Source organism: Phascolarctos cinereus, unplaced genomic scaffold (assembly GCF_003287225.1).
Source record: "Phascolarctos cinereus isolate Bilbo 61053 unplaced genomic scaffold, phaCin_HiC Scaffold_1;HRSCAF=81, whole genome shotgun sequence".
Lineage (NCBI taxonomy): Eukaryota > Metazoa > Chordata > Mammalia > Diprotodontia > Phascolarctidae > Phascolarctos > Phascolarctos cinereus.
The window spans coordinates 246,574,703-246,583,178 of NW_027555514.1; the positions used below are offsets into that span (position 1 = coordinate 246,574,703).

At 39.9% G+C, this 8,476-nt stretch overlaps 1 pseudogene; it reads left to right on the top strand.

The window, feature by feature from the left end:
* Window positions 1-248: 248 nt before the first annotated feature.
* On the top strand, window positions 249-4,195 carry LOC144455951 (serine/threonine-protein phosphatase 2A catalytic subunit beta isoform-like; annotated as a pseudogene).
* Window positions 4,196-8,476: the final 4,281 nt, after the last annotated feature.

The following is an 8,476-nucleotide window of genomic DNA, read 5'->3' on the forward strand; positions in this document are numbered from 1 at the left end:
TCTCCTTGAGCCTCCAATAATGGCACTCTCTTTCCACTTTCTCAATTGAGGACTTTGTCTAAGACTTCATCAAAAGATTGAGGCTGGTTTCTGAGAGTTCCTAGTTAATAGCTGAGGCCAGATTTGAATTGTCCTCGGCTCCAGGCGTGACACATTGGGCACTATGGCGCCACCTAGCTTCCCTAACCATCTAATCTCTATATTCCCTCACTCCCATGAGTTTGGCTATTATCCCTATACACCTGATTATGATCTATATGTCTAGCCCTAACCTTTCTCCTGAAGTTCAAACACAACTGCCTATTAGATGTTTCAAACTGGATGTCACCTCCCAAGTCAATAAACTCCAATGGCTTCCTATTACCTCTTGGATAAAATATAAACTCTTCTGTCTATAGAGCTCTTTATAATGTCTCCTACCTACACTTCCAGTCTCCTTATACGTAATTCCCCTCCCTACTCTCTACAATCCATCCAGAAGAGCCAACATTTATTTAACACTTTAGGTCTGTAAAACCTATGACATGTTATCTCATTGGATCCTCACAACAATCCCTGTTAGATAGTCACTATTACTCTCTCTATTTTACAGATGGGGAAACTGAGGCTAAGAGTAGTTAAGTGAGCTTCCCAGGGTCAAACTGACCTACTCAGTCCTGTTGCATTCCCTGTCTTCATTCCTTTGCACTGGCTATTCTTCTTCCGTGCCTGTAATGCTCTCTCATTTTACCTCTAACACATGGCATCTCTGTTTTCCTTCAGGATTCAGCTCAAGCATCACCTTATACATGAGGTTTTTTCTGGTCCCCAAATCTACAAGTATCTTCCCCCCTTCCAAGATTGTCTTGTATATGTGCATGGTGTCTCCGTCATTGGAATATGTTTCTTTTTTTTAAGATTCGTTTATTTATTTTTAGTTTTCAACATTCACTTCCACAAGATTTTGAGTTCCAAATTTTCTCCCCATCTTGTCCCTCCCCCAACCCCAAGACAGCATGCATTCATTTCCCCTAATCTGCCATCCCTTCTATCTCCCCCACTTCTCTTATCTCCTTCCTCTTCTATTTTCCTATAGGGCAGGATAGATTTCTATACCCCATTGCCTGTATATCTTATTTCCCAGTTGCATGTGAAAACAATTTTTTAACATTTGTTTTTAAAACTTTGAGTTCCAAATTTTCTCCCTTCCTCCCTCCTTACCCACCCTCATTGAGAAGGTAAGCCACTCGATACAGGGTATACTTGTGTAATCACGCAAAACACTTCCATAATAGAGTCATGTTATGAAAAACTAACCATATTTCCCTTCATCCTATCTGGCCCTCCATTTGGAATATAAGTTTCTTGAGACAGAGAATGCTTCCCTTTTATCATCCCCATTGCTTGAACCATGTGCAAATTTAGAGAATCCACCCCAAATGTTCACATGGACTATTTGTGCCCGACCTGTAGAACATTTTTTTTTGCTTTTTAGTGAGGCAATCGAGGTTAAGTGACTTATCCAGGGTCACACAGCTAGTAAGTGTTAGGTGTCTGAGGTCAGATTTGAACTCAGGTTCTCCTGACTTCAAGGCTGGAACTCTATCGACTGCGCCACCTAGCTACCCTCTGTGGTGGAACATTCTGAGCTCTTACTGGTCTGATCAGCCAGTCGGATGCACTGTAACTTGACCCTAACACAGTGATGCTATTTTGGTCCCCCTTCAAGAATGAAGGACAACTACTACACCATCTTTGACCCATACAGTAGGTAGTCAATAATCGCTTGTGGATTGAATAAATCATTTTGAAAATCACACAGACACTCAAAATAGTGTGCACAAGCCATAGCGGAGAAAGGCAATCCACAGCATTAGAATGTGAAAACATTTGCCTCATTGGAGACATAACCACTTACGCCCTACTTACTATATATAATTTTTATGTAGCTAACCTACCTGGAGAAAATTTCATTAAAATATTCTGCACACTTACCTTATAGGAATGAATACAAGATCCTTTAAGAAAGAGGGAGACTTGTGTCAATACCAAACAACCTACCGAAAAGCATTCATTAGATCCCTATGATGTGACAGACCCTGGGAACACGAAGACAAAAATGAAACAATTCCTGCCTTCAAGAAGCTTACATTCTGGTGTGGGAAGGGAAAGTCTAGATAGAAATATACACAAAATAATCATGGACAAAATGAATGCAAGGTAATTTTGAGGGAGAAGCATCAGCAGCCATGGGGAATCAGTAAAGATTTCATGTATAAAGTGACACGACCTGAGCTTTGCTGAAAACTAGGGATTTAAGAGAAATAGCAAAGAAGAGAGAATTTTCCAGACTTTGGATAGAGTTAGCTCAAAGGCAGCAAGATGTCATATAGGACGAAGATCAAATGGGCCAGGTTGGTAACACATTTTAGTGTCTGAAGGGGAGTAAAAAGCCTGCAAAGGTAAATTGGAGTCAGGCTGTGACATTCCTGAGGAGTTTGCATTTGCTCTTACCAGGTATAGGAGGTCACAAGAATTCATTAGGATTATAGATCTTAGAGTCGGAAGGGACCTTAGAAATGATCTAGTCCATCCCCCTCACTAGACAGATGAGGAAACTCAGGCCCAGTCAGAGAAAGGAAATGGCTTGCCCAAGGTCATACAACTAGTGACAAAGCCAGGATTCAAAATCCAGTTTCTCTGACCCCAACCCTAACATTCCTTCTCCTATACACTCTCCCTCCATACCATTTCATTTCTTCAACTATTCCCTTCTCTGAAACTAATAAGATCACAGCATCATAAATTTGGAGCAGGAAGCTCTGAAGCTTAGAAGCCATTGAGCCAATCTGTTCATTTTACAGATGAAGGAAACTGAGGCACAGAGAGGTTAGATGATTTCCCCAGGGTCACATAGCTAATGCATCAGAGGCAGGATTTAAACCCAGATCTTTCTACTCCAAGCCCAATGAACTCCCCACTACACCATATTGCTTGACAAGCTAAGGCTTGCAACTGAGTATTATCAGTAGTCATGCTTTTAACTAGATCTGAACCCCAGAAGCAAAGTGACCCTAGGCATCTAAGTGGTTCTGTGGGTAGAGTGCTGGACCTAGAGTCAGAAAGACTCATCTTCCTGAGTTCTAATCTGGCCTCAGACACTTCCTAGCTGTGTGAGCCTGGGCAAGTCACTTAACCCTGTTTGCCTCAATTTCCTCATGTGTAAAAAAAGCTGGAGAGGGAAATGACAAAACCAGTATCTTTGCCAAGAAAACCTCAAATGGGGTCCCAAAGAGTCAGACAGGACTGAAAAACAACTGAGTAACAACAGTAACATAGAACCATTCCTTGTAGTCTTGACCTAGTATTTAGGAGTTTAAAGATAAGAGTCAAGGATCTAATGACTTCCAAAAAGGCACAGAAAAGGAACATTCACAAGTTCAAATGATGTCAGAGGGGTTTGAATAAAATGCTTGACATTTTTTTTCCTTTCTAGAGTCACAAAAACTATCGAGCTTATGAAACAGTTGAAACCTACACCAGACTCTCAAAATCTTCCCTGGCTGCTGAGGGCTATCTCCCTGACATATGGTTGCCTTAGAGACATCACCTCTATTCTTTACCTCCTTGATGTAAGACCACATCTAAAGATCGATCTCAGTGAAATTCAGGAAATCCCTCAGTCTGGCACAGCTCTCCAAATGTCTGCTAACAGCCCTACTTGCTCAGACCTGCCTTCACTTAGCCAACAGATGTGTTAGGTCAATTAGAAATACGAGCAGTCTCCATGGTGGCCTATCTCCATCCATCAATACACTGGCTCATACTCGAGCCCTGCATCATCTGCAAGAAGTTCCACACGAGGGCCCAATATGTGACCTCTTATAGTCTGATCCCAATGGTCATGGTGGATGGAACATTTCTCCACAAGGGTGTGGTTACACATTTGGACAGGACATTTCTGAAACAGGTAACCATGCTACAGGCCTCACACTTGTGTCCCCAGGTTCACCAACTTATGATGGAGGAATACAACTGATGTCATGATCGGAATATGGATACCACTTTCAGTGCATCCAATTACTGTTACCATTATGGAAACCAGGCTATTATCATGGAACTAGATGACACTAAAAATATTCTTTGCTGCAGTTTGACCTTCCACCTTGTTGGGGAGGTCCATGTAACACGGTGTGCCCCAGACCACTTCCTATAAACAGCTTTGGGGAAGACCTATGAAAAATATCTAGAAGTATACCTGGCATTTTTTTTTTTTACAAAGCAATGAGAATAGCCACATTTGTGCAAACAAGTTGGGATCTGTATCTGCCTCAGTGCTCATCATGGACCAAACTGTCCCATGGTGCGCTCAGCACTGAGCAAGCCCACTGAGGCTGAAACCCGCCCCTATGCCTGCCTTAGGTCGGTCAGTCACTCACCCTGCCTGCTGTATTTGGAGTCCCTTTTTTCTTCTAAATTGCTCAAAACAAAAAGGTAATGAATACTTCTATTTCCTTTTGTGTTTATTAATATGTAAATTTTGGTTTTAGTGTTTAACAGCCATGGATTATAGGATTTGGAGTTTATTTTTAAAGAAAATGCACAAACTAACTTTGACATAACTCATCACCCTTTATTTTATTAAAATGTTTGATTAACTTAACTGGAGAAAGGCAAAGATTCCCCTTGTGAGTACGTTGTCATAACATTTAGAGAGATTCCCCTTCATTTAAGCTAAATGACTGCTCTGTGTTGATTTCTCTTTTTTCTGTATATTTGTCACAGAAGGGCTTGCATTTTCTTGGGTGTATTGGAACAATAAACTTTGAGTTGTAAAAAATATGTGTGTATGTGTGTGTGTGTGTGTATGTGTGTGTGTGTGTGTGTGTGTGTGTGTGTGTGTGCGTGTGTGTAGACAGACAGAGAGACAAAGAGAGAGAGAGATAGGGAGATTGAGAGAGACAGTTTTGCTGCCCTTGCAAATGATGAAAAATTCCCTTCCACTGACAGCAACATCAAGATGCCCTTGGTCTGCGTGTTGAAATACTGAAGTCACTGGGGAATCTCTGTGCTCCTTTCAATAGCTGTCTAACAGATATTCTCCCCAGTTATGTGTTGGATAAGCATTTTTATTAAGTTGGAAGCTTTCCAACAGACTAGAAGTAGACTTTTCAATGCATTAAGGTCAAAAGTTGACCCAGTCATTCACTAGACAGATGGAGTTCATGGTGCAGTGAATAGAGAATAGAATTCTAGACAGAATCAGGTACTTAGGAGCTGTATGATGTTGGACAAGTCACTTCACGCTTCCTGAGCTTTAGGCTTCTCATCTACAGAATGAGGGCATTAATAAATAACAATATTAGCTAACATTTACATATCACCTACTATATGACAGGCATGATGCTAAGCTCTTTACAAATAATATTTCATTTGTCCTCACAACAGCCTGTGCTTATTTTAAAGATGAAGAAACTGAGACAAAGAGAGGTTAAATGATTTGTCCAGGGTCACACAGCTAGCGTCAGAGGCTTTCTCTCGACACTTACTTCCTCATTAAATGAACTCAAGTTGTCCTAACTCCAGTGTGTTATCTGCTCCACGACCTAGCTTGCCCCAAAAGACTTTGAGAAGTCAATGCCTCAGGATAGTGAGAGATATCTTCTTTTTACTACTACTACTACTCCATTATTTATTAGCACTACTATTCCACTGCTACTATTGCTACTACTACCACTACAACTACTACAATTATTTCTAATTCTTCTACTACTACTAAAACTATTACTACTACTACAGCTTCTATCACTATAACTATTGTTGCTACTACTTCTACTATTTCTGCCACTTCTACCACTACTACTATTGCCATTACTACCACCACTACCATCATCACAACTACAACTACCACCACTATAACTACTACTACTATTACTGTCACTACTACCACTATTACTACTACAACTACTACAACTACTGTAACTTCTACCATGATGATTACTACCACTACTACCACAACTACTACCACTACTTCTACCATGATGATTACTACCACTATTACTACTTTCTGTTGTTGTTTAGTCATTTTCTAGTAGTGTGCAAGTCTCTATGACCCCAGTTGGGGTTTTCTTGGCAAAAATACTGGAACGGCTCATCATTTCTTTCTCCACTATTACTACTATCACTATTATTATTATTATTATTATTGCTACTACTACCACTACTACTATAGCCACTACTATTACTACAACCACTACTATTACTACTATCTCTATGAATATAACTGCCACTCCTATCACCATTACTACTGCCACTATTGCTACTACTATTACTGCCACTCCTACCACTATTGCAGCTACCCCATTTCTACTACCACCACCACTACTACTACCGTTATCACTACCGCTTCAATTACCACTACTACTACTACTTCTACTCCTATTCTTATTATTGCCATTACTACTACTACTACTACTACTACTACTACTACTACTACTACTACTACTACTGTTGTTGTTGTTTATCCTTCATTCTCTAACAGGACCAATGACACCAGGAAGGTGATGTCTTGACTTGCAAATGAATTAAATTTAAATAAGGGAAGACTATACAAAGTCACCAGTCTCACTCTCTCCTCCTGAGCCACCTGAGTCCAGCAGCAAGATATAGCTCAGGATGACTAGTGATGGCCCCGGATGCAATGGGAGATCTTGGACTTTTTAAGATGAAGTCTTCCCCAGATCTCAGTTTGTGTGAGGCAACACCCATTCCATGATTAAGGCTAGGTAAGAAATGAGGCAAAAACAAAATCAATCTGAGAAGGGAAGTATTCCAGAGTGTAACAAAAGCAATTGCTATTTACACTAACTCTGAGCCATCAAAACCCAAACAATGACCAAGTGAAGCTTGGGCTGAGACCTATTATTTGCCAATCAGCGAGAGCCAGAGTGATTTAGGTTTAAGTTCAAATAGCTCCACTTGAATCCCAATGGGCTTTATCAAAGCCTGGTTTTCTGTACTATATTTCAAGAAATCATAAATCAAACTACATGGGGCAAAAAAGTTAATGGTCCCAAGTTTACTTTTTTTTTTTAAGTAATAGAATAAATAAGTAGGGAAAAGGAAAAAAAATCTAGCCCATAAAAACCCGAAGATATCTTATAAGGTTTCAGCTACCACAATTTATATACCCACAGGTAAGGTTATGATTCCCTACTACTACAGCTAACCCTATTCTTTTTTTCTTTTTTTTCTCTTTTTCTTTTCTTTCTTTTTTTTAACCTTATTCTTAATACCACCACCATTGCTACTGCTGCTACCACTCCTACCATTACAACTACTATTATTCCTACCACTATTATCACCACCACTAATTAAAAATAATAACAATAATAATATCTGATAAATGAATATAAGAATATACAATATAAGCTCTTTGTGAATAGAAACTGTTTCATTCACTGTCTTTGTATTCACAGCATTTTGCACAGTGCCTGGCTCATGTGCTTAAAAATACTTGTTGACTAGTGAGTTAATATAGATTCAAAGTTTAGAAAGCGTTGTACATGCATTATCTCATCTAATTCTTTAAAATCCCTGGAAGGCTGGTGTTACAGTATTTGTGTCCCTTTTTTTTTTTTTAAAGATGGGAAAAATGAAGCTGAGACTTGCCCATGGTCACATAGAAAGAAAATAAAGCTTGAGGAGTTTACATGTAGTTACACATGAGAAAAAGGAAACTGAGAAATTTCTCTGTGTAAAAGGCAAGATTCAAACCCATGACCATCCTGACTAAGCTGAGTATTCATTGTCTTGAAATAGTCAATTTCTTTCATGAAATATGAAAAAAGTTTCACAGCTGAGGGGGAAGGGGGAGCTGTTGGTGCCCTAAGGAAGGCTAAAAAGGTTTGGAAAAGTCTCGTAATGAGTAGGACAGTGAATCAATTAAGGAGGTGTAAAAGAACTGCCATGGCAAAGTGAGGGCCCAGTTGAGATTATGTAACATGAACTTGTAGTAGACTGAGGCAGCAGAGTTTTGTGAATTTCTTCAGTTTGGTTCACCAGCATATGAATAGGGGTGAGGCAGCAGATAAAGCAATCTAAAGCTGGAGGTTGGAAGAGCAAGCTCTCCAAGAGTAAGGAATTCAAGGGCAAGGAATTGAAGAGAAGAAGACAGCATAGAGTTGAACTGGTTCACCAGCAGGTCAAGATGGATAAAAATGAGAGTAACCAGTGCTGGGACAATGGCCTGGGAAACAACTGAAAGGATCGAGAGATTGGAGATCATGGCAAAGATGAAGAACAGGGTTTGGAACCACAAGACAAAGTTGAGACAATACCAAATTATTATGAGATAAAGGAATTTCAGAGTTCACGACCATGGATGTGGTATCTTTGAAGGTGATGCCAAGATCCAGGGTATGACCATTTCTGTATGTAGCTATGGTGGGGAGGAGGTCATAATAAATGAGGAATTTGAGGAATTGGGAAGTTATGG